This window comes from Cherax quadricarinatus, unplaced genomic scaffold, assembly GCF_038502225.1.
Source record: "Cherax quadricarinatus isolate ZL_2023a unplaced genomic scaffold, ASM3850222v1 Contig506, whole genome shotgun sequence".
Taxonomy (NCBI): Eukaryota; Metazoa; Arthropoda; class Malacostraca; order Decapoda; family Parastacidae; genus Cherax; species Cherax quadricarinatus.
In genome coordinates this window covers 84,794-111,308 of record NW_027195532.1, presented here as the reverse complement: position 1 = coordinate 111,308, position 26,515 = coordinate 84,794, and the positions used below count along the sequence as shown (strand labels likewise).

Genomic DNA, 26,515 nt, shown 5'->3' with positions numbered 1-26,515 from the left:
GTCCAGGTATTCTCTGTGTGAAGGATCCATTTCTACTGCAGTGTTTGACACGATGGAAATAAATGGTATAAAATCCCGACACAATGGAAATATAAACACATATGCAGTATAATGTGATCCTTTATTGACAACGTTTCGCCCACACAGTGAGCGTTTTCAAGTCACAAACAGATCTACCTGGGGTGTGTATGTATGTATAATGTTCGCCAAGACCAGGGTCCTGGCACGGGTCTTAATCTTGAGATGACCCGTCTCTGGCTCCTGAAGGAGAAGTCATTCTTCACTGTTGCAGCATATGCTGCTCAAGCACTGTTCCGGACAGTTCAGCTAGTGTGCCTCATAAGCGACTGAGGTTACTCCATCTCAGCTGTTTCCTGAGCTGGGGACTGGGCTCTGTCCGCTCTGATAATCTTCAGATTCATGGCATCCACTGTTTCCTGCTCTGTCAGTAGGCACACCCTCAGGAGTGTGCTGACCATCTGTCAGAACATGTTCTGTTGTTCCCTGGAGGTGACTCTGTTGCAGATAATATCCGTGAAAGCCTTGATGAGTGTTAAGAGATCCTCTCTGTTGAGGGCCTGCGTTGTCGGTGGGTTCGAAGCAGTGAATATTATCTGGGCTGTTGTAATCTGTGGGGACTGTTGAGGGTTGTTTTTCTTCACTGTGCACACCGTGGCCTGTTGCTGTATGCCAAGTTGTGTACCCGGCATCTGCTGGTGAGGTGCAGGCACAGCCTGCATAGTGGCTGTGCCTGGCAAGGAGGCCGGTGGGGGCTCGTGTAGTGCCGTCTGCTGATTGTGTTGCCCAGATGTTTCCTGTTGGCGCCGCTTGTTCCTCATGTTTTTGTTTCTTCGTTGCAGTAGTGGGGGAGGATGCTCCTGTTCATGACCCCTGGTTGAGTCTTCAAGGGTCAGAAATTCCTGATCATTGAGTTGGGTTGCGTGATGAGAGTTCTGCAGTATGGCTGTCTCGTCGTTGGCGTCTTCCAGGCCTCATGAAATCTAGTGAGCCTCTCAGGGCATCGAGGGTTCCAGGCATGGTGTTTCTGCCTGCAATTCGGGCATCGTGGAGTGGATGGCGATGCATTCTTCAGCTTGGTGATGCACTCCTCGGTAGGATGGGGCTGGCTGCAGACACAGCAGATTACTCTGTTCGGACAGAGTGCACCCAGGTGTCCGTAATGCTGGCACTTGAAACAGCGAACTGGTTCTGCTGTGAAGGTCCTGACATCGTACCTACCCCAAGAACCGAGGTCCAGCTGGGATGGCAGCGGTCCTACATGCTGAATGAGGACCTGCCTGGTTGGTGCATTGCCTGCCGATTTTGCCTTGAGACGCTGAGCTGACACGACACTGGGGTGAGCTGCTACTGCCTCGATGGGCATTATCAGCAGGAATCGCATCACTACACCCTTGGTGACCTTCTGCCGAGAGTCCAGTTTCTCCAGGGTGAAGGAGCTGTCTGTCTCCATGACTTTCTTCAAGGTGATACGCATTTCCCTGTTGATAGGAGTCAGCATTGGTTCTTCCCTCAGGTTGAACCATATCTTGAACCTCAGTTTGTGCCGTGTTTCCAGGTGTTTAACCACGCCATAGTAGGTTTTGTGTTCCCCATAAGCCTTTACCTTGAATCTGAAAGGTGATTTGAGCTGGTTTACCTGCTCCTTGGAGGGACGGCATGTCTCACTCTTCACATTGATCCATCCTTCCGTATTCTCTGGCTACATGGTTAAGCTTGTCAGATCTGGAGACTTTTCTCTGATGACACAGAGCGGTCTCGCAACTTCTTCGCTAGGATTGCACCCCACATTTCTAAATCTGAGTCGTCCATTTCTAAATCTGAGTCCTCCGTCGTGTCCCTGGAACATCGTGACCTCTTCCTTTTGGCAGAAGCCATGTGTCTGTCCACGTGGTGCTGGACTGTGATGCTGAACAGTACGTACCTTTCTGTGTGACTTCTGATGTCTGTGATGTGTCTGAATGTCCTGGGGTGGAAGGTACGCGAGTATTTATAGTCAGGTTCAGAATGTTGAGGTCAGGTGGAGAATGCTGCATCTGATGATGTACCGAATGGGGTTAGAGAGTCTAAAATCTTGGGTAGCTTGGAAGGGAGATTGGATAAGTTTATGAGCAGACCTTCTGCAGTGTTCTTCCATTGCTATGTTCTTATGTGGGATAGCGATGAAGAAGTTTCTTGGTAAGTGGTTCAGCTATGTTAAAGAAGCCATTATTCTGGTTGAAGTTGTCGGATATAGAGATAAGCGATGATTCCAGGATTCTCCGGTATTGAGTGTTGTCTTCTGTGGCGATAAGTCTTGAGTTTCTGTAGTTTATTAAATGGTTGTGTGAGTTACGGTGTTGGAGCTAATCACTGTTCTCATCCAGGCAGCAGAGTGCGCAATTCCAAAGAAGTCTGCAGGACGCACTCACAAAAGAGACTGGTGGTTCTACAACGACGAGGTGCGGGAGCAGAACTACCGCATCAACTCTTTTAGGAAGCTATACAGGCGTAACCCTACGGCAGAGAACAGGAGTACTCTGAGAGCCATTGAGTAGCATGCCCGCAGAGTCTCTCTCAGAGTAAAAACTGAAAAATGGCTTGAGTGGTTCTCAACATTCAGGCATCACACCACCTTATCTGAGATATGGGGCAAGCTCAACATAGCAACTGGCAAGAGCAAGCCGAGGCCACCAGCACTCCCGAACCCATCCCTGGAAGCTGAGAAGCTAGTGGAGCTTTTCACTTCCAGGGGAGCCTCCACTCAGCTCCCACAGGACATCCGGAATATACAGACGGATCTTCTGCCACAACGCCAGCTAACGATACAACCTGCATGTGAGTCGGAAGATGTGACTGATGAAAACCTCACGGACTTGGAACTCCGATGTGCCATTAAGAACACAGGTGACACTGCCCGCATCGATGGTGTTACGTGCTCCATGATTGCACGGGCTGGGCAGAGTGGATGGGAGGCCATACTAAACGTCAATAACAAGTCGAGGAGGGACGGGACACTCCCAGCAGCTTGGAAGAAGGCTACCATCGTACCAATTCCAAAGCCCAAGGACCCAGGCAGTATGAGACTCATATCGCTGACCGGCTGCTTAGCCAAGACTGCTGAGAGGATGGTGTTAAACTGCCTCCTATGGAAACTTGGACCCCCTCATCATCACATATTTGGCTTCACCAAAGGAGTGGGTACAGCAGAGTGCATAACCAACCTACTAAGCCAGATTGCTGATAGTAACAAAAAAACTAGTTTCGTCGTCTACATCGACCTTGAGAAGGCATTTGAGCTAGCCAGACCCACAGCAATTCTAGCAGTTTGAACATTAAAATGGTATAAAATACCGACAGGTTGTTAGGTAAGACACATATGCAACGGTTAGGTATCTTTATTATGAAACGTTTCGCCTACACAGTAGGCTTCTTCAGTCAAGTACAGAAAAGTTGATAGAAGCAGAAGATACTTGAAGACGATGTAATCAGTCCATCACCCTTAAAGTTTTGAGGTGGTCAGTCCCTCAGTCTGGAGAAGAGCATTGTTCCATAGTATGAAACAATATGGAGATGAAGTGACAGAATGGAGCTTTTTATAGCGCCAAGAGGTGAGACGCAGGCCACTAGGAGAGGTAAGAACTCAGATGTTGAAAGGTCAGGTCCCTCTCAAATCCAGCCGCTCTCACTAGTGGAAGTTGTCGAAGTTGATTGCAGGTCTGTACCAAGATACCCTTGTGTTGCAGTGTCTGACAGATTGAACATTAAAATGGTATAAAATACCGACAGGTTGTTAGGTAAGACACATATGCAACAGCCATATGCCCTAGCCAAGGGTTCAAACCCATGTTGTACTGGCTTGCCTCATTGTAAGCGAGAACCACATGATGCTTTAAACCACAGGACAACCCAACCCTACAAGAATGGCGCAGCTAGCTGTTGGGATGCACCATTCTTGTAGGGTTGGGAGGTCCTGTGGTTTAAAGCATCATGTGGTTCTCGCTTACCATAATGCAGGCCAGTACAACATGGGTTCGAATTCTTCGCTAGTGCAGTGTTGTTATTGATCAATACCACTCGTTCGTGGTTACAATAATAATATAGTGTTGCAGTGGTTGGTACTTTTGTTTAATAAATGTATGAAAGAGGGGAAGGTACCAAGGGACTGGCAGAGAGCATGTATAGTCCCTTCATATAAAGGAAGGTGGACAAAAGAGATTGTAAAAATTTTAGAGGAATTAATTTACTGAGTATACCAGGAAAAGTGTATGGAAGGGTTATTATTGAAGAATTAGACGTAAGACAGAATATAGGATTGCGGATGAGCAAGGACGTTTTAGAGTGGGTAGGGGGTGTGTTGATCAGGTGTTTACATTGAACCTTATATGTGAACAGTATTTAGATGAAGGTAGAGAAGTTTTCATTGCGTTTATGGATTTAGAAAAGGCATATGATATAGGTAGTAGGTTGGTAGACAGCAACCTCCCAGGGAAGTACTACCATCCTTCCAGATGACTGTGAAACAGAAACCTGAAACTGTTTTACATGATGGTAGGATTGCTGGCGTCTTTTTCTGTCTCATAAACATGCTAGATAACAGGGATATCTTGCTTCTACTTACACTTTGGTCACTCTTCACAGACACGCACATGCATATATATATACATACATCTAGGTTTTTTCTCCTTTTTCTAAATAGCTCTTGTTCTTCTTTATTTCTTCTATTGTCCATGGGGAAGTGGAAAAGAATATTTCCTCCGTAAGCCATGTGTGTCGTATGAGGCAACTAAAATGCCGGGAGCAATGGGCTAGTAACCCCTTCTCCTGTAGACATTTACTAAAAAAGAGAAGAAGAAAAACTTTATAAAACTGGGATGCTTGAATGTGCGTGGATGTAGTGCGGATGACAAGAAACAGATGATTGCTGATGTTATGAATGAAAAGAAGTTGGATGTCCTGGCCCTAAGTGAAACAAAGCTGAAGGGGGTAGGGGAATTTCGGTGGGGAGAAATAAATGGGATTAAATCTGGAGTATCTGAGAAAGTTAGAGCTAAGGAAGGGGTAGCAATAATGTTGAAGGATCAGTTATGGAAGGAGAAAAGAGAATATGAATGTGTAAATTCAAGGATTATGTGGATTAAAGTAAAGGTTGGATGCGAGAAGTTTGTCATAATAAGCGTGTATGCACCTGGAGAAGAGAGGAATGTAGAGGAGAGAGAGAGATTTTGGGAGATGCTAAGTGAATGTATAGGAACCTTTGAACCAAGTGAGAGAGTAATTGTGGTAGGGACCTGAATGCTAAAGTAGGAGAAACTTTTAGAGAGGGTGTGGTAGGTAAGTTTGGGGTGCCAGGTGTAAATGACAATGGGAGTCCTTTGATTGAACTTTGTATAGAAAGGGGTTTAGTTATAGGTAATACATATTTTAAGAAAAAGGAAAAATAAGTATACAAGATATGATGTAGGGGGAAATAACAGTAGTTTGTTGGATTATGTATTGGTAGACAAAAGACTGTTGAGTAGGCTTCAGGATGTACATGTTTATAGAGGGGCCACAGATATATCAGATCACTCTTTAGTTGTAGCTACACTGAGAGTAAAAGGTAGATGGGATACAAGGAGAATAGTGGCATCAGGTAAGAGAGAGGTGAAGCTTTATAAACTAAAAGAGGAGGCAGTTAGGGTAAGATATAAACAACTATTGGAGGATAGATGGGCTAATGAGAGCATAGGCAATGGGGTCGAAGAGGTATTGGGTAGGTTTAAAAATGTAGTGTTAGAGTGTTCAGCAGAAGTTTGTGGTTACAGGAATGTGAGTGCGGGAGGGAAGAGGAGTGATTGGTGGAATGATAATGTAAAGAGAGTAGCAAGGGAGAAAAAGTTATCATATGAGAAGTTTTTACAAAGAAGAAGTGATGCAAGGAGGGAAGAGAGAGTGGTGAAGCTATGTAAAAAGAGAGCAAATGAGAGAGTGGGTAAGATGTTATCAAAAAATTTTGTTGAAAATAAGAAAAAGTTTTGGAGTGAGATTAACAAGTTAAGGAAGCCTAGAGAACAAATGGATTTGTCAGTTAAAATAGGAGAGGAGAGTTATTAAATGGAGAGTTAGAGGTATTGGGTAGATGGAGGGAATATTTTGAGGAATTGTTGAATGTTGATGAAGATAGGGAAGCTGTGATTTCGTGTATAGGGCAAGGAGGAATAACATCTTGTAGGAGTGAGGAAGAGCCAGTTGTGAGTGTGAGGGAAGTTCGTGAGGCAGTAGGTAAAATGAAAGTGGGTAAGGCAGCTGGGATTGATGAAATAAAGATAGAAATGTTAAAAGCAGGTGGGGATATAGTTTTGGAGTGGTTGGTGCAATTATTTAATAAATGTATGAAAGAGGGTAAGGTACCTAGGGATTGGTAGAGAACATGCATAGTTCCTTTGTATAAAGGCAAAGGGGACAAAAGAGAGAACAAAAATTCTAGGGAGATAAGTCTGTTGAGTATACCTGGTAAAGTGTATGGTAGAGTTATTATTGAAAGAATTAAGAGTAAGACAGAGAGAAGGATAGCAGATGAACAAGGAGGCTTTAGGAAAGGTAGGGGGTTTGTGGACCAGGTGTTTACAGTGAAACATATAAGTGAACAGTATTTAGATAAGGCTGAAGAGGTTTTTGTGGCATTTATGGATTTGGAAAAGGCGTATGACAGGGTGGATAGGGGAGCAATGTGGCAGATGTTGCAGATGTATGGTACAGGAGGTAGGTTACTGAAAGCAGTGAAGAGTTTTTACGAGGATAGTGAGGCTCAAGTTAGAGTATGTAGGAAAGAGGGAGATTATTTCCCAGTAAAAGTAGGCCTTAGACAAGGATGTGTGATGTCACCGTGGTTGTTCAATATATTTATAGATGGGGTTGTAAGAGAAGTTAATGCAAGGGTCTTGGCAAGAGGTGTGGAGTTAAAAGATGAAGAATCACGCAAAAAGTGGGTGTTGTCACAGTTGCTCTTTGCTGATGACACTGTGCTCTTGGGAGATTCTGAAGAGAAGTTGCAGAGGTTGGTGGATGAATTTGGTAGGGAATGTAAAAGAAGAAAATTGAAAGTGAATAATGGAAAGAGTAAGGTTATGAGGATAACAAAAAGATTAGGTGATGGGAGATTAGATATCAGATTGGATGGAGAGAGTATCGAGGAGGTGAATGTATTCAGATATTTGGGAGTGGACATGTCGGCGGATGAGTCTATGAAAGATGAGGTGAATCATAGAATTGATGAGCGGAAAAGAGTGAGCGGTGCACTTAGGAGTCTGTGGAGACAAAGAACTTTGTCCTTGGAAGCAAAGAGGGGAATGTATGAGAGTATAGTTTTACCAATGCTCCTGTATGGATGTGAAGCATGGGTGATGAATGTTGCGCCGAGGAGAAGGCTGGAGGCAATGGAGATGTCATGTCTGAGGGCAATGTGAGGTGTGAATATAATGCAGAGAATTCTTAGTTTGGAAGTTAGGAGGAGGTGCGGGATTTCCAAACTGTTTTCCAGAGGGCTGAGGGAGGGTTGTTGAGGTGGTTCGGACATGTAGAGAGAATCGAGCGAAACAGAATGACTTCAAGAGTGTATTAGTCTGTAGTGGAAGGAAGGCAGGGTAGGGGTCGGCCTAGGAAAGGTTGGAGGGAGAGGGGTAAAGGAGGTTTTGTGTGCGAGGGGCTTGGACTTCCAGCGGGCATGCATGAGCGTGTTTGATAGGAGTGAATGGAGACAAATGGTTTTTAATACTTGACGTGCTGTTGGAGTGTGAGCAAAGTAACATTTATGAAGGGATTCAGGGAAACTGGCAGGCCGGACTTGAGTCCTGGAGATGGGAAGTACGGTGCCTGCACTCTGAAGGAGGGGTGTTAATGTTGCAGTTTAAAAACTGTAGTGTAAAGCACCCTTCTGGCAAGACAGTGATGGAGTGAATGATGGTGAAAGTTTTTCTTTTTCGGGCCACCCTGCCTTGGTGGGAATTGGCTAGTGTGTTAATAAATAAATAATAAAATATGATAGAGTGGATAGGGAAGCAATGTGGCAGATGTTGCAAGTATGTGGAATAGGTGGTAAGTTACTAAATGCTGTAAAGATTTTTTATGAGGATAGTGAGGCTCAGGTTAGGGTGTGTAGAAGAGAGGGAGACTACTTCCCGGTAAAAGTAGGTCTTAGACGGGGATGTGTAATGTCACCATGGTTGTTTAATATATTTATAGATGGGGTTGTAAAGGAAGTAAATGCTAGAGTGTTCAGGAGAGGGGAGGGATTAAATTTTTGGAAATCAAATTCAAAATGGGAATTGACACAGTTACTTTTTGCTGATGATATTGTGCTTATGGGAGATTCTGAAGAAAAATTGCAAAGGTTAGTGGATGGGTTTGGAAGAGTGTGTAAAGGTAGAAAGTTGAAAGTGAACTTAGAAAAGAGTAAGGTGATGAGGGTATCAAATGATTTAGATAAAGAAAAATTAGATATCATATTGGAGAGTAGGAATATGGAAAAAGTGAATGTTTTCAGATATTTGGGAGTTGACGTGTCAGCTGATGGATTTATGAAGGATGAGGTTAATCATAGAATTGATGAAGGAAAAAAGGTGTGTGGTGCATTGAGGTATATGTGGAGACAAAGAACGTTATCTATGGAGGCAAAGAAGGGAATGTATGAAAGTATAGTGGTACCAACACTGTTATATGGGTGTGAAGCTTGGGTGGTAAATGCAGCAGCAAGGAGGCAGTGGAGATGTCCTGTCTAAGGGCAATGTGTTGTGTAAATATTATGCAGAAAATTCGGAGTTTGGAAATTAGGAGAAGGTGTGGAGTTAATAAAAGTATTAGTCAGAGAGCCGAAGAGGGGTTGTTGAGGTGGTTTGGTCATTTAGAGAGAATGGTTCAAACTAGAATGACATGGAAAGCGTAAAATCTATAGGGGAAGGAAGGAGGGGTAGGGGTCGTCCTCGAAAAGGTTGGAGAGAGGGGGTAAAGGAGGTTTTGTGGGCAAGGGGCTTGGACTTCCAGCAAGCGTGCGTGAGCGTGTTAGATAGGAGTGAATGGAGACGAATGGTACTTGGGACCTGACGAGCTTATATATATTGTAGACGTTTCGCCATCCAGTGGCTTTATCAATACAAATTCTAGGACATAACTTGAAGACAGTAGAACTATGTACAGAAGATGAGGTAATCAGTCCCTCAACCTACAACTACAACTAACCCATCTCTTTGGGAAGGACCTACTTCCACTGGGGAATCCTGCCTACCAGTGAATATGCCCTCGTCTGCTACACCTGACGTTACTATATAAGCGCCAGGATCCTTTCTTCTGCTTCAGAATCTCCACGACTATGGTGCTCTTCGCACCTACTCCCAGGTTGAGGGACTGATTACCTCATCTTCTGTACATAGTTCTACTGTCTTCAAGTTATGTCCTAGAATTTGTATTGATAAAGCCACTGGATGGCGAAACGTCTACAATAAAGATACCCAGATGTTGCACATGTGTCTTAATCTCATTTTGTCGGTATTGTATACCATCCGTATATACCAATGCTCTTGTATGGGTGTGAGGCATGGGTGTTGAATGTTGCAACAAGGAGAAGGCTGGAGGCAGTGGAGATGTGTCTGAGGGCAATGTGTGGTGTGAATATAATACAGAGAACCCATAGTTTGGAGATTAGGAGGAGGTGTGGGATTACCAACACTATTATCCAGAGGGCTGAGGAGTGGTTATTGAGATGGTTTGGGCATGTAGAAAGGATGGAATTAAGAAGAATGACTTCGAAAGTCTATATATTTGTAGTGGAAGACAGGTTAGGGGTCGGCCAAGGAAAGGTTGGAGGGAGGGAGGGAGTAAAGGAGACAAATGGCTTTTAGGACTTGATGTGCTGTTGGAGTGTAAGCAAGACAACATTTATGAAGGGACTCAGGGAAACTGGCAGGCCAGACTTGATTCCTGTAGATGGGAAGTTCAGTGTCTGCACTCTGAAGGAGGGGTGTTTATGTTGCAGTTTTATAACTGTAGTGTAAATGCGCCTCTGGCAAGACAGTAATGGAGTGAATGATGATGAAAGGTTTTCTTTTTCGGGCCACCCTGCCTTGGTGGGAGATGGCCAATGTATTAATTAAATATATATATATATATATATATATATATATATATATATATATATATATATATATATATATATATATATATATATATATATATATATATATATATATATATATATATATATATATGGAAGTTAGGAGGAGGTACGGGATTACCAAAACTGTTGTCCAGAGGGCTGAGGAAGGGTTGTTGAGGTGGTTCGGACATGTAGAGAGAATGGAGCGAAACAGAATGACTTCAAGAGTGTATCAGTCTGTAGTGGAAGGAAGGCGGGGTAGGGGTCGGCCTAGGAAAGGTTGGAGGGAGGGGGTAAAGGAGGTTTTGTGTGCGAGGGGTTTGGACTTCCAGCAGGCATGCGTGAGTGTGTTTGATAGGAGTGAATGGAGACAAATGGTTTTTAATACTTGGCGTGCTGTTGGAGTGTGAGCAAAGTAACATTTATGAAGGGATTCAGGGAAACCGGCAGGCCGGACTTGAGTCCTGGAGATGGGAAGTACAGTGCCTGCACTCTGAAGGAGGGGTGTTAATGTTGCAGTTTAAAAACTGTAGTGTAAAGCACCCTTCTGGCAAGACAGTGATGGAGTGAATGATGGTGAAAGTTTTTCTTTCTCGGGCCACCCTGCCTTGGTGGGAATCGGCCAGTGTGATAATAAAATAAAATAATAAATATATATATATATATACATATATATATATATATATATATATATATATATATATATATATATATATATATATATGTATATATATATATATATATATATACAATATAGGGAAGTACCACCTCTATAGCTGGAATGGGGACCCTCATCCTCAGAGAAGACAATAAACGTACCTCAGGGAAAACTCAAGGTTCTCCCCGGAGCTGTTTGAATATTTTCTTCTCCTACCACCCCCTATATTTATATTCTATGTGAACATTTATTAATAAACAAAATACATTTACAGAAAAAAACATGAACATGAATACAATGGCACAATGTATCAAAGATGATGAATTTCCTCCAGCTCCTCCGAGGCTGGACGTGAACCAAGTATGCAGCAAGCATTTCCCCTCTGGATGGCAACGCTGAGGCGCTGGAACATGAAAGTGGCTGCCCTGGGGTCCCTGGTGGTGTCGATGAGTCTGGAACCCAATTCTTTAAGGAAACGTGTGGCATTTTTTCCCCATGATCCCAAGGTCTCTGATCCCACTGGGACAAATTGATACTGTTGGCTAATGTCCCTGTACTTGCTGATCTTGTACTCCTCCCTGTGGTCAGCAGCTCCTCCCTGTCGCCCCACACTGTGATGGATATAGGTTTCAGCCAGTGTGGACACACAGGTATAGTCCCATGCTAAGAGCTTGCCATTCTTCCAAGGATAGATGGTGATCCCGTCGGGGCGGTTTGCTGGGTTGTGGGTATTGTTTGCTGCAAGTGATCGTGGCTCCCTCTCGGCAGGGCATCCAGCTGTAGCAAGGGTTCTCTTAATGATGTCGTTGACCTCATTGTGTCTTGCATGCCAGCCCTTGGTTTTGGAACAGTTAAGACCATGTAGACCGTATTGGTCTGCTTGCACTTCGCCGCAAATACACATATATTCTGTGTGAATTGGGGCAGCAAGGCGCAGAGCCACTGCAATACGGAGGGTCTTAGGGTCGAGTCGCGTTCCCATTGCCGATATGGGAACTGTTTGGAGGAAGTCCCCGAAGTGAGGTGCACTCACAGCCTGGAGACGGGCAATCTCCCTATCTGATGTTGCAGCCCTGAGCATGTTGGCAAGCACCTTTTCAGCAATTGGGCTATCCCAGCTTGACTGTTTGTGAGCCAGTGCTGCACTAGGGTTTGGTGCTGGAGCAGCAAGAGTCTCCCATTCGGTGATGGCACTGACATAGCTAGGGTCTTCTATTCCTGCTGAGTCACTGAGGGTGTCAGGAAGAATTTGTCTTATCAACTCGTTTGATGCAATGGAAGAGGATAGGAAAGCTGGTAGAGCAATCTGGGAGGATCTGCGTACTCCTAGCCCTCCAAGCCTGACCGGAAGTGAGGCTTGCAACCACTGTCCATCGTCAAGGGAAAGATTCAATACACTCTCTAGCATGGCCTTCAGGAGGGAGTCATATTCCTTGAGTTTTGGACTGCTGAAGGCTGGGGAGCATCTCAGAAAATAGGTAAGTTTTGGGGTTGACAGGCACCTGGTGAGTAGGTAGAAGGCATCGTGTGTGTCAATTTCTTTCATCCTGCTTTCCATCGTCCGGAGGTCTGAGACTTTTTTTCCTAGGATCAGATCGATGGCATTGGACCCAAGAGGAGCACCGAGGAGAGTGCTATTGGCTGGATCAATGGCTCGTGCTCCTGGTAAAACGGTACTAATATTCTGGATCAACTGTTGATTGGTAGAAACTATTTTACATTTGGTGGGGTTTAAAGAGAGTCCCAGGCTTTCTCCCATGTCTTTAATTTTACTGATGTCCTCCAGGAGAGATTCTGTTGTGCCAGCTAGGGTACCGTCGTCCAGGAACCAGATATTGAGCTCGCTGGAGAGTGCCTCCGTGACTTCCTTGATGACCAAACAAAATAGAAAGGGGGCGAGAGGGTCCCCCTGTTGCACGCCCTCACACAAGTCAATTTCATGGTCCCCAAACAATAGTTTGGAAGTCACACTATAACACGATTCTATGAAGGGATAAAGGGAAGGGAAGTTTCTATAAACTGCTTGGAGAGCAGCATCCCTTCTGACTGAGTTGAAAGCATTGGCAAAGTCCAATTTGACCAAGGCTTTTTCATAGGACATGTTTTTGATATATACTCGTGCTGCGTGGGCAGCTGCTTCACAGCCCTGTTGAACGCCGAAACCGAGCTGAGTTGGTTTCAGCATTGCAGCAGCCTCTTGACTCACCCTTCTTACTGCAGCCTTGGCGACTAGGCGCCGAAGGGTGTTACCCACTGCAATGGGCCTGATTCCGCCATCCTTTTTCCGGAGGGCACACAATGAGGCACCAAAGAAAAAGGGTCTGATGGCCTCTGGGACACCGCCAGCCAGGCACAGGTTGGAAAATTTGGTGAGTTCAGACAGCAGCCTCTCTGAAACCTCACCAAGTGCTGGATTGAGTATTTGTTTTAAGTGTTGAGGCCTTAAACCGGTGAAACCTCCTGCTGAACCCTGTGGAAATGACATAGCAGCTTTATACACATCAGCATCCTGTAAGGTTAGATGTTCTTCGCCTGCTGCAATGTCAGGGAGGTCAATGTTGGTACTGGGAGCCCTGGGTGGATGTTTGTCCTTCAGAGCTTGCGCCGTGCTGACGTCCTTGGGAGCGATGGTATCCTCACTGGTTATAAGTCTCAAGGCTCCAATAGTATTACCCTCTTCTATTTTTTTGCTAATTTGGGCTCTGATTTTTGAGGTGTCGGGTGTCCTGTTGTTGGCATTTGCCCGGCGGGTGTTTGTCGCCCTAGGGGGGAGACGGACGAGGTTGTCATCCCTTGGGAATGCATTTATTCCCCTAATAACATGTGTTGCTAGTGACTTGTCCCTCCTTGGTGGGACAGCCAAACAGGCATTGCCAAAAAGCAGCAAGTTATGCCAGGAGCTGTTGTTTGAAGGAGCATCGTTGACTTTCTTCAGAAGGTCAGTGAATTTGCTAGCAGCTTGAGGGCGAGCTGCTTTGGGGATGTGTGTCAGAGTCCTGGTGGATGTTAATTTGATTGCAGATTTGAGGTCCTCTGTAGAAGTGAAGTCACGGTAGCTGTCAGCCCTGTCTGCTGGGGGAGGCTGTTGGTTGTTCTCATTTGGAGCTCTCCTGGAGCCTAGGCATCTATTGTGTGCACGGATGTTGCCAGATGTGGGATTGAGTGCACATTCCCTGTGGCACACCCGGCAAATGCCTCGTGAACGACAGCTTTGGCTCTGTCGTGAAGATTCCTGGGAACCCGCGACTACTTGTGACATTGCTGATATCGTGGGGGTGGGAGGGCGCCAGCTGTGGGGTGACGGGTGAAGGGCAGCATGGATGCATGGGTGAAGAGGGTGGGGGAGTAGCGAGCGGCGGAACTTGTAATTGGTGGGGCACTAAACGGCAACACCCTTGGTCAGGAAGTCATTGGGCCTAGGCTGGGATGAGGGGAGGGGATCTGGGATGGGGGAGGGGGGAGGGAGTGGACCTGTGTGTTCGCTCAAGACGCACATCACTGACTAACTTTGCTAATTGTTATACACTTATTGTTCCATTTAGAAAAATACCCTCGCCATTTGGCACACTAATCACCATGCTCACACTATTAACCGAGGTGTTCTGTTCACCATCCAATGACCATGTCATGGGCGGCCACTTCCTTCCCCAACCCACGACCCCGGCCGAACAGATGTAAACAAAACCTCCTCCACACTCCACTGCCAGGATCCCCTCACCACCGCTACTTCCCAAATCCCATATATATATATATATATATATATATATATATATATATATATATATATATATATATATTAATTAACACATCGGCCATTAGCATTAACATGCTAATTCACATATAGTTATGTTTTAACAATGGTTTACCTTATCATAATGTGAGCAGATCTCGTCGTAGATGGCAGTGACTTTGGTCGGGCTTATTCCTGGGTTGATCTGATCAATAAGCCAATTGACAGAGACTTCATCTTTTTCACTTCTTTTATCCATCTGCGTCAGAAGAGAAAATTCAATTGTCACTTACATTTTCTATGAAAAATGTTCATTTACATATTTCTACTATAACAGTCACTAAATATAATAGTCTAAATAGTTTATTGATCTACAAAGGCTTCTACAATAACATTTTTCGGCTAATAAAAAAAAAAAAATTTACCCTAGGCTACATATTTTATATAATAACCAATAAAGGTTTGTTAAGTTCATCTACTTTACCTATCGAACTCCTCTTACATTCGTCTGTAATATGAAACTCGTTTATGAGTTATTTAATTGATAGACATAAATAGCCTGTATTAAGTAACATTATAAATCTTTGATTTTCTGAGGTGAGGCGTGTACATGTACAAATTATTTGGCATTTTTTGGAGGGCATCAAATATTTCTTTATAATGAACCAAGTTTAAAGTCCACAAGCCCCTCGAATATTCAGTGTTTGACTACCAGTTGTAACAGCAACCAATCAGGTTGAGGGGTTGACCCCCAGGTGACCTGACATTTTCACCTACCCTCTGGTCTGAAGAACAGTCTCTCACTAACTCTTCAGTGAGCAAAGTCACTTTGCTTTCTCTCGTAGCAAGGGTTTTAAATTGATAAAATTCAGATTCATGAAGGATACAGGAAAGCACTGGTTTGGTAATAAAGTTGTGGATGATTATAACAAATTCCCGAGTACCGTCAAAGAAGCTAAGACGTTGTGTAGTTTTAAAAGTAAGTTGGATAAATACATGAGTGGGTGTGAGTTGGACCTGACTAGCTTGTGCTACTAGGTCGGATGTCATGCTGCCCATGTAATAGCTTTTATAACCTTTAACTCATATGCAAGTTGATTGTTCTACCATATTGTATTATTACTACTATAACTAATATTATTACTATCACTACTAATATTATTACTATCACTACTAATATTACACCTCACTCTAAGCCTATATATACTCTCATTGCTCATGCATTATTTGTAACGGCTTTATAAAGCTCCTGGAGACCGAAACGTTGCCACAATGAAGTGTCAAATTAGCTGCACTTGTGTTCTTTTAAACCCTACCCCGGCCGGGATTGAACTCGCGGTGAAAGAGTCTCAAAACTCCAGACCGTCGCGTTAGCCACTAGACCAGCTAGCCACAATAAGATTCATCCAACTAGGTGGTGCCTGTGCTAACCTTCCTCTGGTGTAGAAATATACCTAGTTGGACGAATCTTATTGTGGCTAGCTGGTCTAGTGGCTAACGCGGCGGTCTGGAGTTTTGAGACTCTCTGACCGCGGGTTCAATCCCGGCCGGGGTATGGTTTGTTTGCAATCGTGTCATTACCATTTCGTGAGTCATGTACTTTTACTTTACAACGTCCTTTTTCTCCACATATACCTCAATGAATCACTCACCTTTTTTTTATTCAATTCTATGGTTAACCTCATCCTTCATAAGCCCATCAGCTGACAAGTCAACTCCAAAATATCTGAAAGCATTCACTTCTTTCATACTCCTTCTCTCCAATGTTATATCCATTTTTCTTCATCTATTTTCACTTTCAACTTTCTGCCTTCACACACTCTCCTAACCTTTGCAACTTTTCTTCAGAATCTCCCATAAGCACAGTATCATCAGCAAAAAGTAACTGTGTCAACTCACATTTTGTATTTGAATCCTCATAATTTAATCCCACCCCTCTCCCGAACACCCTAGCATTTACTTCTTTTACAACCCCATCTATAAATATATTAAACAACCATGGTGACATTACGCATCCCTGTCTAAGACCTACTTTTACTGGGAAATAGTCTCCCTCTCTTCTACACACCCTAACCTGAGCCTCACTATCCTCATATAGTAAATACTATTCACCTCTCACCCTACATAAACAGACTCGAGCAGACTTGTTTCTTTATTTTTCGTCCGATTTCGGTCATATTTGGTATACTTTAAGAAGTTTATTTGAATAATAATTTGACTAAGTTTCAATAAAACGGCCAAAAAAAATGAGAAAGAAATGTAAAAATGATGTTTGGCGTCAAAATGGCACTTACTGGCACAGCAAAAAGTGTTTTGGACTCACTACTGATAAAACAAAGTCAGTCCGATTTCTGGGTGAATATAAATATTCCAGTATACATGTTTTTCATCCCTACAGAACAAATTGGTAAATTTTTGACATGAAGCAAAATATTTGTCCTTTACCAATACACAAATTGAAAAATAATTGAGATATTTATCAAATTTTTACACAAAATTTCGAGCATGCATTTGTTTATGTTTGGTGTGAAAATCATTTCAATCCGTCCATTATTAATGGAACAGATCAATATTTTACTTCTGAGATATCCAGATAATCGGGGTAAGTGCGCACATAGGAATATAACTCGGAAATAAATAGCGAAAAATCTCGCTATTTTTACGTTTTTTCTTATAATATGGGAGATCTAGGAGTGTTTGTCCTGATGTTATTTAACAACGTTTTCTTTCTTTATAGATGAGTACTTCTGAAGAAATGTTGAAACTGATTAATTTTATGAGCCAAAATATTGATGAGAGTGATTGCCTCTTTACCGAGTATGAATTAGATAATGCATTAACCAAAGGTCGATCAACTGCTCGCTGGAGGTGCTGTCCTGGGAGACAGTAATGGTGAAGCTGGAGGTGCTGTCCTGGGAGACAGAAATGGTGAAGCTGGAGATTTTGTCCAGGTAGTCGGGAATTATACGCAGGAAGGAATACATATAAATGACCTCATAGGGGACAGGAGCCATAGTAGGGAAACAAGTGTAGTCAAAGATAAGATAAAACCAATATTGCAAACTAGAAATACCGCAGGAAATAGCAAACAAGAGAACTCCAATAGCAATAGTGAGGATAAATTACCAAAAACAACTGGTGGGAGCTCCTTTGTTGGTGCTAGGGAGGATAGAAGTAAGACAGGGAAACATGCACCAACAGGGAATACAGTCACAGAAACCCAAGGCAAGCGGAAACCAAGCCTGTGCACATACTATGCACTTGGTATCTGCTGGCATGGGAAATCTGGAAAAACAGATGGGACGTGCAACTATGACCACCCTAGAAAATGCCATGCCCATATGACAACAGGAAAATGCAAACTCCCTTCCTGTAAGCTTTTTCACCCTGAAATGTGTACCTCTTCAGTACAGGAAAGACTGTGCTATAACTTAAATTGCCAGGCATACCATCTAAAGGGGACAAAAAGATACAAAACATCCAGGCCATGGGAAAACCTGGGTAGCCACAGCCACTCAAGAGGGAGAAGTTTTTTAGTGCCAGGAAGGAAAAAAAACTGGCAGGAAATGGCAGAAATCGTACACCAAATCAAGTCATTCCTGGAGTGGAACCACAGTCGATGGCCTCCACTCCAAACCAACAGATACAGATACTAATGCCGGAAAAAAAATCCCCCCCAGTACCAACAATACCACCAGTCTGATAACATTCTTCTTTGCAAATATACAGGGTCTAAAGCCAGCAACAAACAACAAAATACCTTTCATCCGTGGACTGCTTGCAGAGGCAAAGGTAATGTTCGAGTCTTTCACTGAGACCCACATAAAGGATCACTTGGACAATGAAATATGGATCCCAGGTTATAACCTATACAGATGTGACAGAGTGAACACGCAAAAGGGGGGGGGGGTTGGCCTGTACATTGCAGAGTCACTTGTTTGCACAGAACTGCTTAATGCCTCAAATGACGTAGTGGAAGTTTTAGCAGTAAAGGTCGAGAACCAAAACCTAGTCATTGTGGTAGTCTACAAGCCTCCGGATGCAACATCCCAGCAATTCCAGGAACAGCTGTTAAAAATTGACCACTGTCTGGAAAATCTTCCAGCTCCTGCATCCAACATCTTGCTCCTGGGGGATTTCAACTTAAGGCACCTAAAATGGAGGAATATAGCAAATAATATTGTTGCAGTAATAACACCAGGAGGCAGATCTGATGAAAACTCACACTCACACGAGCTTTTAAATCTCTGCACAAAATTCAATTTAAACCAGCAAATAATAGAGCCTACTAGACTGGAGAATACACTAGACCTCATATTCACTAACAATGATGATCTGATAAGAAATGTCACCATATCAAAAACAATATACTCAGATCACAACATAATTGAGGTTCAGACATGTATGCGAGGAGCCCCAGACCGACAAAATGAGACTAGTCACGAGGGAGCATTCACCAACTTCAACTTCAATAACAAAAACATAAAGTGGGACCAAGTAAACCAAGTCCTAACCGATATAAGCTGGGAAGATATACTAAGCAACACAGACCCAAACTTATGCCTAGAACAGATTAACTCGGTGGCACTCGATGTATGCACAAGGCTTATTCCTCTAAGAAAAAGGAGGAGTAGATGTAAAATAGAAAGAGACAGGCGCTCCCTTTACAGGCGACGGAAAAGAATAACAGAGCGGCTAAAAGAGGTCAATATATCTGAAATGCGCAGGGAGACACTGGTCAGAGAAATAGCAAGCATCGAACTTAAGCTAAAAGAATCCTTTAGGAGTCAGGAATCGCGGGAAGAACTAAAAGCTATAAATGAAATCGAAAGAAACCCAAAGTATTTCTTCTCCTATGCCAAATCAAAATCGAGAACAACGCCCAGTATTGGGCCCCTACTTAAACAAGATGGGTCCTACACAGATGACAGCAAGGAAATGAGTGAGCTACTCAAGTCCCAATATGACTCAGTTTTTAGCAAGCCGCTAACCAGACTGAGAGTCGAAGATCAAAATGAATTTTTTATGAGAGAGCCACAAAATTTGATTAACACAAGCCTATCCGATGTTATCCTGACGCCAAATGACTTCGAACAGGCGATAAATGACATGCCCATGCACTCTGCCCCAGGGCCAGACTCATGGAACTCTGTGTTCATCAAGAACTGCAAGAAGCCCCTATCACGAGCCTTTTCCATCCTATGGAGAGGGAGCATGGACACGGGGGTCGTCCCTCAGTTACTAAAAACAACAGACATAGCCCCACTCCACAAAGGGGGCAGTAAAGCAACAGCAAAGAACTACAGACCAATAGCACTAACATCCCATATCATAAAAATCTTTGAAAGGGTCCTAAGAAGCAAGATCACCACCCATCTAGAAACCCATCAGTTACACAACCCAGGGCAACATGGGTTTAGAACAGGTCGCTCCTGTCTGTCTCAACTACTGGATCACTACGACAAGGTCCTAAATGCACTAGAAGACAAAAAGAATGCAGATGTAATATATACAGACTTTGCAAAAGCCTTCGACAAGTGTGACCATGGCGTAATAGCGCACAAAATGCGCGCTAAAGGAATAACAGGAAAAGTCGGTCGATGGATCTATAATTTCCTCACTAACAGGACACAGAGAGTAGTCGTCAACAGAGTAAAGTCCGAGGCAGCTACGGTGAAAAGCTCTGTTCCACAAGGCACAGTACTAGCTCCCATCTTGTTCCTCATCCTCATATCCGACATAGACAAGGATGTCAGCCACAGCACCGTGTCTTCCTTTGCAGATGACACCCGAATCTGCATGACAGTGTCTTCCATTGCAGACACTGCAAGGCTCCAGGCGGACATCAACCAAATCTTTCAGTGGGCTGCAGAAAACAATATGAAGTTCAACAATGAGAAATTTCAATTACTCATATATGGTAAACATGAGGAAATTAAATCTTCATCAGAGTACAAAACAAATTCTGGCCACGAAATAGAGCGAAACACCAACGTCAAAGACCTGGGAGTGATTATGTCGGAGGATCTCACCTTCAAGGACCATAACATTGTATCAATCGCATCTGCTAGAAAAATGACAGGATGGATAATGAGAACCTTCAAAACTAGGGAGGCCAAGCCCATGATGACACTCTTCAGGTCACTTGTTCTATCTAGGCTGGAATATTGTTGCACTCTAACAGCACCTTTCAAGGCAGGTGAAATTGCTGACCTAGAAAATGTACAGAGAACTTTCATGGCGCGCATAACGGAGATAAAAGACCTCAATTACTGGGAGCGCTTGAGGTTTCTAAACCTGTATTCCCTGGAACGCAGGAGGGAGAGATACATGATTATATACACCTGGAAAATCCTAGAGGGACTAGTACCGAACTTGCACATGAAAATCACTCACTACGAAAGCAAAAGACTTGGCAGACGATGCACCATCCCCCCAATGAAAAGCAGGGGTGTCACTAGCACTTTAAGAGACCATACAATAAGTGTCAGGGGCCCGAGACTGTTCAACTGCCTCCCAGCACACATAAGGGGGATTACCAACAGACCCCTGGCAGTCTTCAAGCTGGCACTGGACAAGCACCTAAAGTCAGTTCCTGATCAGCCGGGCTGTGGCTCGTACGTTGGTTTGCGTGCAGCCAGCAGCAACAGCCTGGTTGATCAGGCGCTGATCCACCAGGAGGCCTGGTCACAGACCGGGCCGCGGGGGCGTTGACCCCCGAAACTCTCTCCAGGTAAACTCCAGGAGAGGATGGTATAACCTATGATATTCTCAGAACTCTAAGGCACGTGCCTGATAACCCTTTGTTGGCACTGTATAATCTCAGTTACATTGAGGGCGTTCTTCCTACTTCCTGGACCAATAGTCTCATTGTGCCTATCCCTAAGCCCCAACAGCCTGATACATTTAGGCCGATCTCCTTAACTAGTTGTCTTTGCAAAACTTTTGAAAGAATGATGCTTAACAGACTGTACTACAGAATCAGACATCAACTTTCCCCCTACCTCTATGGGTTCATGAAAGGTAAAAGTGTGCAGAACTGTATTTCCACCTTTCTCACTGCACACACCTCTACTAGTTTTACCACTTTTCTTGATCTAAAATCTGCATTTGATATTGCAAACAGAACCGTTATACTACATGAACTAGCCAAAATGAATATTTTTTTTTTATATTTTATTTAAAACCAATACAGTTTAACATAAAAATAAAGAAACAGTATGGAACCTAATCAAATTAACTGACAAACGGATTGTACCTACATGCTCGCAAGATGTTACAACAACAACTTACATCAAGAACATAACTAAAAACAAAATTAACATGTCACAGGTTCGTGAATTGACATACAAAACCTTGCATATATATAAATTGTACATATAAATGACGTCTGACAAAGGTTCAATACACTTGAACATAAAATATACAAAGAAGTTATATCAGTTAAAACCCATCCTTCACATTAATCTAAAAACCAAAACCTAACATCATAATCTAACTAGAAAATCTACATCCTTATCCCTAACAATACAGCCGAACATATCCCAACATACAAATAAACAGACAAAGAATACAGCTTAGAACACAATAACTGAAGCTCTATACTGTTACAATAAACCCATATACAAATTTCAGACACAAATGGACTACGTCACTAAACTGTCTAGATATGTCTGTATACCATACAGACTAAAACTTAACATCAAGAACTTGCATGAACACCAAACCGGTATCAGGGTACAGACCATAATTATAAACTTTAAAAAGAATCAATCATGCATATATAAATTATTACATAACGTCTGACCCATGACAAAGGCTCAATACAACAGAAAGGGATATTTATATATATACACATACACACCCACACACCCACACCCACATCCACACACTCACACATACACACAAAAATTTGCAACAAAATCACATTAATCAGATGCACTGTATGCACAATGCCAAACATTATATAAGTATATCTCATCATACAAAAACCCAGCACGTAACATAAATACAAACTAAAACACACTTCATGTCGCAAAGAACTTATTACTCAAGAATCATGTTATACAAGACTGATACACATCATAATTATACATAAAAAATCTATATTATACCTACATTCTGAAAAGTGTTATATCTACCATAACGAGACCTTGAGCTCTACATCCACACTTGGATGCCATAAAGTCCCAATGAAAACCAGGAAACCATTCCAAACCCACATTCACAACACTCTCACGACCCCCCCCCCAGGGAGGCGAGCCCGCTGTTGCCCCCTGACTCCCTCCAACCTATGAAAACCCCTTCACTCACTCATTTCCAATCACAGATTTATGAGAATCCCTAACGTTAGCATTCTATACCCCTCTGAGAAAGCCTGATCCCACCTCCTCCCATACAAATCTCTGTTACGACACCTCGTACGGTAGAACGTTACCGCAAGAACCTTTCTTCTCTCCTCACTATCCCCTCTCCCCCTCATCACCCACGACATATATATATAATCTACCATGATATAATCTAAAGCTCTTATGACACCCTCATCTAACCCACCCATATCTAGACTTAGAGCACGCAAAACCGACACCCCACGGCCCCCCACCCTCTGTACCAACCTACTTAACCAGCACCTGACCTCCTCTAGCCCTTCACAAAAGTAAACTACATGGAATGCAGTCTCATCCCCTCCACAGATACCACACCCCCCACCCTCTACAACCTGTCTGTTTCGTAATATCTCACCAGACGGAAGGATCCCATGTAGAAAACGAAACATCACCTCACGCGCCCGAGGTTTTAACTTCAATTTACTAAATCTAAACCAAATACTCTTCCACGCATACATGGGGAACAAACCCTCAACTGGGACAACGCACCTACCTACAAGTAACCTACACAAAACCCTTATACGAACCTTTCTCAGTTCCCTAACCAACATCACAGCCCTCAAAACTATTTCACATTCCCTCAACTCCATTCCTCGATACCACATACCCAGCCTGTCGTGTATCCTTCCCAAACGCCCCGCGTTCACACCCTCACGCAACACTTCCCATTTAATAAACACACATTTAGCCCTCCGTCTCAAATCCAACAACCCCAACCCACCCTGACTTACAGGTAACATTACAACCTCCCTCCTTAACCAATCACAACGTGAACCCCATAAAAATTTGTACACCCGTCTTAGTATCCCCGCAATCGCTGTCCCTGTAATTGGGAACACAGCTGCAACATGCCAAACCTTACTATACAATAGAATGTTCACGACTATCACTCGCTGTATCAGAGTTAGGTGCTGGGGTCTCAGAACACCTAGACGCCCCACGATCCTTTCCAATAACCTATCTGAATTTTCCTCCCGCGCCACAACCATGTCATCCCTATAAATAATACCACAAATCTTTAAAGACACCGCCCATTCTTTAACAACATTACATCTCCCCCCCACACCCCCCACCCAAGAACCCAACCCCATGCACCTTGACTTCGCACTATTTACCTGCATACCCGTGGCACTTCCAAATAATTGCACCACCTCGTCCAACACTCCCATTGACATCCCTGCACGAATGAGAACAGTGGTGTCGTCAACATATCCAATTACCCCCGGCCAGGCCCTCCCACCCCCCACACTTCCCTCACATGGCGTACATAAGCTACGGTCAACCATTCTATAAAAGGGGTCCTGGAAACACGCAAACAATATTTGGGACATGGGGCATCCCTGTCTAAGGCCTCTTCCCATTGCAATTTCCCTCCCCATACACCCATTAATCTGTATCCTCATTTTCGCCCCCTTGTACAACGTATTTACCCACTCGACTATTTCCTCCCCAAAACCCTGTCTCCTAAGTATAACCTGCAAAGCTCCCCTTTCCACTCTATCATATGCTCCCTGCAAGTCTAGAGCCAACAAAGCCGCCCCTCCACCCCCACCCTTAGCTTCCACAAAACTTCTCAGTATCCCATGTCCCTCAATCATCGACCTTCCCGGCAACCCGAACTGAGATTTTGACACCACCCTCTCCACTACACATTTGAACCTATTACCTAAAATTTTTGCAAACACCTTATAGTCTGCACACATCAGTAATATGGCTCGGTACTCCCGAAGGGTGGGCTGCCCCTTGACCTTCGGGACCAACACTACAACTGCAGTTTCCTGCTTCTCCCCCAACTTACCCTTCTCCTTCATACTATTAAATAACCTAACTATAAATTCCTTTATCAACGCCCAATGTTGTAAATAAAATTCTACCGGGAGACCATCAATACCGGGAGCTTTCCCCTTCCTCATTCCCCTTAACGCATTCTCTATTTCCTCTGCCGTAATCGTCCCACCTAAAGCCTTTCGATCACTATTTCCTAAATTACACGTCACATACGTACACACCTTGTCCAATGCCCCGTCACCCACCCCCCCACTGTTCCAGTACTTCTCGTACCAAGCCTCTGCATACGCACACATCCCCTTCGTGGTTCGTATCTCCTGCCCTACTCTATAATTCCCAACCATCTCCGTTACCTCTAAACATGGTATAGCCGTCAGCGCCTGCCTTTGCTTTTGTTGCCGCAAAACACACGCTGACGGCTTGTCGCCCCAAAGCACTTCCTCCACCCCTGCCTGCATCCTTACAGCTTGAAACCTTTCATTTTGCAACACCCTCAACCTCCTCTTTATTTCAGCTATTTCATCCATAGGAAAATTATTCCCACCCACCCCCCTCCCATAGCAACCTCTTAACCTATCCTCTAAATAGTTAGCCAGTCCATATTTTAAATTATTAATACGTTTTCCTTCTCTCACATAAAACTTTCTAATCCTTTCCTTTGCGACACTATCCCACCATGTCACAATGTCATCCACTCCCTGTTCTTCCACACGAAGCTCCCTCCATAGGACTGAAAACCCCTCCAACCCCTCCTCGTCACCTAACACACTTATATTTAATTTCCAATAACTTCTATATATTTCCGAGAGCGTCCCCCACCCAACCTCCACCACCACTGCCCTATGATCTGACATTGTAGCCTCAACAGTACTGAAAGATTTCACGTCCACACCCTGAGAAAGGTACACTCTATCTAGTCTCGCAGCATAACCACTCCTAACAAACGTATATTCAGTCTCCCACACCGCTCCCCCAAAGGCATCACGTAACCTAACATCCCTTAATAAATCCCTAAGAGCCACAGACATATGTCCAGCCCCTCTTGGATCCACATCAGCCACCCTGATTACACTATTCCAGTCCCCACCAACTATCGCCACCTCTGGCAGTGCACTTAAGAAAAACACAAGATCCTCACACACAAAATCATTCTTTACCTTTATGTTATTTTCTGCCGGTGCATACACACTCACAAAAGACACACGCTTACCCATCCACCACCCATCCACACGCAACACCCTCCCTCCCCCTCCTCCCTCGCTTCTCTGCAAAACAAACAGGCTCGTCTCCCTTATTAAAATTCCCACACCACCTTTTAGACGGGGAGATGGCAGGGTAACTACTCGAAATCCTGCCACCTCCAACACCCTACCCTCTTTGAAATTGTGCTTCTGCAGGAACACAACATCCACTCTAGATTTATTCAGAAAATTACGAAACCAATCTCTCTTCATACCGCTACATAACCCATTTACATTTACAGACATACACCTAAGGCCTATTAAAGTTTCCACCCCTGCTTCCTCTCATCACTCTTTACAACTCCAGAGCTTGAATTTACGTTTGACACTTTGAGAGTGCTCTCTTTCCCTCCCCCCTTCTTCCGGTGCCTCCTATCATGGCTACCACCACCTACACCACTACCTGCACACTTCACCTCAGTCTGTTTCCCAGGCCTTTGTGCAGGCGTAAGGACGTCATCAGAATCTGATGTAGCCGCCCTCTTTCTCGTGACAGTCATGTTACACATATCTTGGTCAGATGTTACCTCTCGATGAACCTCCACCTCCACCTGAGAATGGTTTAATGAGTCAATGGACGACTCC

General features: G+C 43.8%; 1 long non-coding RNA gene across 1 annotated transcript in view; it reads right to left on the bottom strand.

The window, feature by feature from the left end:
- Window positions 1-3,519: 3,519 nt before the first annotated feature.
- The window catches only part of LOC138851401 (uncharacterized), a 50,233-nt gene continuing 27,237 nt past the window's right edge, over window positions 3,520-26,515 (bottom strand). Inside the window, exons 2-3 of the long non-coding RNA XR_011391197.1 lie at window positions 14,651-14,773; window positions 3,520-3,746 (exon numbers count right to left, since the gene is read on the bottom strand). This is a non-coding gene — a long non-coding RNA (uncharacterized lncRNA). The remainder of the gene's footprint in view (window positions 3,747-14,650; window positions 14,774-26,515) is intronic.